Source organism: Apium graveolens, chromosome 3 (assembly GCF_009905375.1).
Source record: "Apium graveolens cultivar Ventura chromosome 3, ASM990537v1, whole genome shotgun sequence".
NCBI lineage: Eukaryota > Viridiplantae > Streptophyta > Magnoliopsida > Apiales > Apiaceae > Apium > Apium graveolens.
The window spans coordinates 247,241,673-247,248,483 of NC_133649.1; positions in this window are offsets into that span (position 1 = coordinate 247,241,673).

The window sequence follows — 6,811 nt, forward strand, 5'->3', positions numbered from 1 at the left end:
AGGAGATTAATTAGTATTTTTAAGAACCCATACTTGTTGGGTTCTTCTGACATCTTATATTTTTCAGGAGAAGATATCCTGACAGGATTAGATCATCAGGATTTGCTCCATCAGGATTTGTCCTATCAGTTTTAACTCTATACGATGCATGATTATTCAGGTTGGCAGTTCTAGCAGAATTTGAAATTTTATTAAACTTGGGAAAAGGATCAAAATAGTTGTGATACAGACTATGATACTCATTACAAGTATAGATTAAATTCCAAACACTACCATAATGAAAAGAAGGATTCTGTGGTTTATAAAAATCTGATGTACCACTATCATCAGACTCAAGAATAACAACGACTTTCTTTTTAATCTTCTTGCAATCAACAGCCATATGATTAGTATTACCACATTTAAAGCAAGTCTTTCTGGGTGCATCAAGAATATACTTATAATTATTTGATTTATTATTTCCCAGTTTTTCATTTCAACTTCTTTTAGAACCCTGATTCTGAGGTTTACCAGTCACCTCACTATTTTGTTTTTCCCCTTGATAAAAGTCCTACATTTTTGCCTTTATTTTTGGTTTCTTTTATCTCAACTTCCTTCTTGTCAGGAATTCTAGAAGTAGATCCTATTTTAAAAAACTGACTTTGGTTTATTTTCAGTAGTGCTAACAAATTCAATAGGATTGGTGTTAGTGATATTTTTCTCAGAATTTTCATCACTATGCTCATTGTAGCCTAAACACTTTTTTCTAATTCTTGTCTGTTATCAAGCTATGAGCCTTTTTCCCTAAACTAGTCCATATTTTAAAAAAAATTCCTTTCCTTTTCTAGAACTTCTTCTAACATTGAATACTTGATATTTATCTGAGGTTCATTATGCTTATCCTTTTCACAAGCAGCTTTAGTTTCATGCATATAAATTAACTCACCTTCTAAATGATCATTTTTCTTTTTCAGGTCATTATTCTCATAAACAAGCCTATCATTTTCCATGGATTTATTTCTGAAGCTAACATGCAGAGATTTCAAGAAAGTTTTTAACTCATATATGTTATCAATATTTATAGGAAAAATAGTCATTCATACCTTATCAGCAGCAAACACATCTCTTCATGATTTTACAGTAGAGCATAGCATTCATCATCACTGTCAGATCCTGATGAGTCCATCCAGTCATTATTTAAAGTGATAAGTGCCTTTCCAGTTGCCTTTGTACATTTAGTAGCAATGTGTCCCTTTTAATTGCAGTTGTAGCATATCAGTTTTGTCTTGTCAAACTTTCTTCCCTTTGAATACTGATTTTCATTCTTTCTGAACTTTCCTTTGTCATTGCCAACATGCTTCTTAATGAAACCACCTTTTCTCTGTGGTTTACTGAATCTCATTCTCCTGACCCCTTTCACTAACATTCCAGCCATATGAATTACTTAAGGATCTTTCAACTCTAACTCATAATCCTCATTAATGTCAAGATTTGATGACTCGTCAGTATCCGATATCTCAACAATATTTCTTCTTCTTGAATTCTCACAAATCTTTTCCTTGGATTTATGATTTTAGCATTCAGTGCAACATACTTCATCTTGTTCCCCTTCTTATTCTTCCTCTGTTGAATCTCCAAGTCATGAGTTTTCAACATTAAATAGATTTCATCCAATGAGTGTTGATCTAAGTCATACTGATGTCTGATAATAAAAGTTTGAGTATCCCATTCTTGAGGAAGAGCTCTAAAAAAATTGGTGTTAAAGTGTAATAACCCCAATTTTCGGAATTTTTGAAACACGGATGAATAGTAACTTTTGCCGATGATGCTGATTAAAGAAAATTATCAGACCACGCTATATAGGAGTACTGTTATGGAAATTCTAAGATCGTATTAGTATTCCATAAAGTAAATAAGTGTATGTAAAGATCGTCAGAATCCAAATTCAAACACTTTGATTTTTCCCGAAAATCCACCAGATACCGAAAGAATTGAGTATAAGGTAACATGATTAAAAGGATTTAATTCAAGGATTATAAGAGAGGATCATATAAGGAATATAAAATATTGAGAAAGGTTTAGGGGAACCCAGGTAATAAGATCCCGGGTATAATCCCTCAAACGATAAACGAGAACGAAAGTTAAGCGAACCGTATAACAGATCAGCGGTCATTAGCCAAGTAATTAGGGGTTAATCAAATAGGTTAATGGATGATGATGTCATCACACCAACAAGAGGAAGACAAGTGTAACAAGATGACATAATCAGATGACATGAGCATGACAAAGTGGGAAGGATTGGTTGGTTGATTGTGAGCCACACAATTTTTACCATGGTAATAATTTAATTAACAAACAAAAGGTAGCAACCAAGCCAAGGCAAAACAAATCACAAAACACAAATTAGAAGTTGACTTTTGCTTTCCAAGAACAAAAGCTCTCTTCCAAAACCAGAGCATCAACTTCAAACTACCATATCTCCTTCAATACTCACTCATATAGTATGTTCTATAGCTCTTTGGAAAGGTATTGAAATGGCCTACAACTCTTATTCACAAGTCTCGTCCAAATAAGCATGGTAAGACCCTCGTTTTGACAGTTCTTTCAATCTGACTTTTAGAAACTTGAAAACCTAACTTTGTGTTCTTGATTTCTTTGGAAAGATCAAGCTTGTAGGAGGCTCCCTAAGACTTCCTAGCTACTCTAATCACTCCAAGGAAGGTATAACACCTCCAAACCCTAACTTTACTTTGAGTATTATGATGGTTTTGATGGATATAGTAAATGAGAAGCATGATGCTTGTGTGTTTAGAGTTTGGATTGGATTTGTAGTGATTTGGATGTTGAAATCTTGTTTATAGTTAATGAAACTTAAGTATAGCTAGTAGTTCATGTATGGGGTTGTATAAATTGGAAAATCTTGAGGTTTGGGAACTGATGTAGTAAGGTTTGGATGAGGGTTGGTTGTATTGTTGGTTGTGAGTTGAATGGTGGTTGTTTGGAGTGGTTTAAAACTTGGTAATCGCGTAAACATAGTCGTCGTAATGCCCAATTTCATACAACTGCTTGATCTTAGTGTTCGGGACAGAGATCTAACTATTGAATCTGTGACTTTGCCATGTTTAGTTAGATTATGTCGTAAGCTTCGTTTTGATATGTGGTTCGCTTGAATCTGATGTACGGTTTAGGAGAAACGACCGGTTTAAGTAACGACATTTCGCGAACGAACCATTACCCCTCGCCTTACTTTGAAACCTTGGTTAAGGCCCTTAAATGACTACTTAGAGTATGAAAAAATTATGTAAAGTGTATTAGGCAGTTGGTAGAGTACTCGTGAAAGAATCGCCTTAAAATTCTTAATGCTTAATTTATTAAAAATGGTGGAGCCAAGGGTACTCGAACGACTTATGTGATTCGTTAAACGTAGAAGTGACCATAAGCGAACATTAGGATTCAATTGGTTAAAGTCTAGTTTCTTAAGCGACCGTGGGTTAATTACGACTTATGTTGTTGTTCATAGGTTATCAGACCCACTCTAAGCTTAAGTCTATCCGGGAACACTCAGGAAAGTTTTCTACCTGTTATACTATTGTTGTGATGTATATATGTATATGCATTATCTTGTGATAGATACATGATGGTTAATTAGCAAATCTTGCGATATATTGGAGCATGCTGATATGGTTTATATGCATGTCTGTTTCATAATCTTGATATCTATTTGTTGATTCCAATGCTTATAATTGCATAATACATATGCTAGAGATAAGCAGTAGTTGTGTATACCCTTAGTATAGGGGACCCAAAGGCGAACATTTTCTAAAACCGGGAGTCGATGTTCCCGAGTATATTATATATATTTATATAATATATATATATATATATATATAGTTTTCAAAACTATTAATCGAATAAGGTTTATTCGATAACTTTATTTTTATTAATGAATATTACTTTGAATATTCATTCGAGGACTTATGACTCGGTTTATTTTATTTAAGGAATATTATCTTGAATATTCATTCGAGGACTTATGACTCTGTTTATTCTAATTAATAAATATTATTTTGAATATTCATTCGAGAACTTATGACTCCGCTTATTTACTAAATAATATTCTTTATTTTATTAAAGAATAATATTTCGATAATCAAACTTATTTTCGATTATTTAAATAAAGATCATACTTTCGTATAAGTATATCTTTGGTTATTTAATATTCATTTCAAGTATGAATTTTAAAACTTCTACTTCAATTATTTTTATAAAGATTATTCTTTATGGGAATATTATTTAAATAATAATATTCAGATATTTTCTAATATATTGGGACTGATTTATTTTATTAAATCAGCATTACTCCAAACATTCTTAAAAATATTTTCGAGTCTTCAAAATGATTTTTAAAAGTTAGGGCGGATCCCAAAACTCATTTTTTTATATATTTAAGATCCTCCTTTCGAAGGGGATTTAAATACTCGCTCAAAACCTGAGGGATCCGGCTCTGTGGTGTATTTTATATTCGCAACAAGGTTGCTATTTTGATAAATGAATTGATTACTTACCCAACGTTCGGGAAGTAAGTCCATCTAATTGAGTCGGCATAAGTGACAGGCCGGGGTACGGTCTATCAAAGTGTAAGTGGCTGGGTGGCAGCCCATCAACGCGTAAGAGGCCGGGTGGCGGTCCAGTACAAGGTCCTAATGAGGCCAGGGTGATGACCGGTGGGGGATTCATCCATCTACTAGTAGAAAAGGTTACTTATTGGTATCTTTGCCTGATCAGCAAGATATCAGATTTATGCCAAGGTTTTCTTCTTTCCAAATTCATTGGATATTACAACTCTGTTTATATTTTTCATAACAGAGGTTTCCAAGGAAAGTATGAGATATATATATAGGTGTATATATATCGGGACTTAATGAAGTATCTCGTAACTTCATTATTTATAATGATATTTCTAAGATTGAATCTATTCATGTCTTTTCTTGTAGTCTCATCTATGTGATGAACTTTTGAAACTGATGATACCTTGAACGGTGGTAGTTCAAGTAGTATCCGGAAAAGATATAAGTATATTGGAGTATCTTGTAACTTCATCTTTTCAACTTATATCTGGTTAATGATTATCTTATGCATGACAAAGATTTTCACAAAAACATTGAGACAAGGTTAGATATATGAGATCACCTTGCAACGATATTTTTATACAGTTATAAACTGGAACTCTGTGTATATTATGCATGGAAGAGGACTTCCAAGATTTTGAAAAGTATATATACATATATACTGAATATTTTGCGACTTGGTCGTGATAAGATATTAAACTTGGTTCATTTTTTTACTTGACCAAGACTTTCATGAGTACTATGAGAATGCTCATATATTGTTAATCATTATACATATTATTTCGGTGAGCTTGTTGCTCACCCTTGCTTTCTTCTTTCATCACACAACAACAGATAGACAAGATGAACATGATCAAGCTCCCAATTCGCGAGCGGATAGGAAACGTTCTGCAGTTTCCTGTAGGCGTTGATGCCATTGTAGCTGAGGTAGGGTCTACCAATAGGCTAGGCTTTCAACTTTTGATGTACCAGACTTATGTATATTTATGAATTGTAATAATGGCAAAGAATATATAAATTTATTCAGAAACCTTTTTGAGGTGTAATGAATTATAATTATGGAATAAAATGACTTGTGTTATTGTTTGGTATTCATCTCTGAGACTATAACTTGTGGTGTGTGTGTATATTATGGGGTCACAGTACGCAGTAGTTGGTTGATTATTAAGATTAAGTATTATTAAGGGAAATGGAACTCGTGACAACCCGGATCCCCGACCCCGGATTTGGGGGTGTTACATAAAGTCTTCTCTATCATACTTCTATCCAACCAATGACAGATCATTCAGTAGTTGTGACGTGATTATGTAGCATAACTAGTGACATGATTATGTGAGGAGTTGAATTTAATTAGTTCAGACTTGTTGTGTCTTATCAACATTGGTACAAACTTGTTAAATTTACTCTTGATATAAACATTTGTTTTTATGACTTATATGTTGATCTTGTTTATCTCTGATGATTCTGCTTTGCTTACACTCTATTCTGGATATTAGATCCTGATATAATTTTAATACTCTGATTACTTTATGCAAATCTTTTAGCTTGAGAACTATTCATACCCCTCATCTATAGTATTATCTATATTGGACTAACATGAACTATTTTAGCAAATGAGATTTTATTGAATAGTATTGTCAAAAGAATCAGAAAGCATGATCATCTGAGACATCCTTCATGAATCCATATGATGGTAAGTAAAGGTAAATTTCTATGGTTTTGAAATCACTTTGTTAGTAATCATTAAATTCTCTGATATTGTACTTCGGATGTTTGTGGTCTACAACAACCTCAGTGGTTTTAGGAACTAACTATGAGCCTATCAAACCTGAAAGGTACTAAACCAAGTCATCAGAACCAAAAACTTCTCAAACGGCATCCTTACTAGACTCTAAAATATTCATCATTTGGTACCACTTTTTCTCTGATACATCTAAAGTAATAGTTGGTATCAATACCCCTTGGTATTGGAGTTGTGATGAGAATGAGGGAGATAGTGCCAAGAAGCACCACATAAGGAAAGAAAGGGCAACCCTACAAATCTGTATATCACAAAGAAGTGGACTCTCTATAACCTGAGACATCTGTAAACCCATATGTTTCTCTTAAAAGGATATGAAGCTGCAAAGGACATATAAACAGTTACTAGGTGCATTCTCTCAACAAAATGTTATCTATTGAAAATTCATTTGACAGTCAGGGCA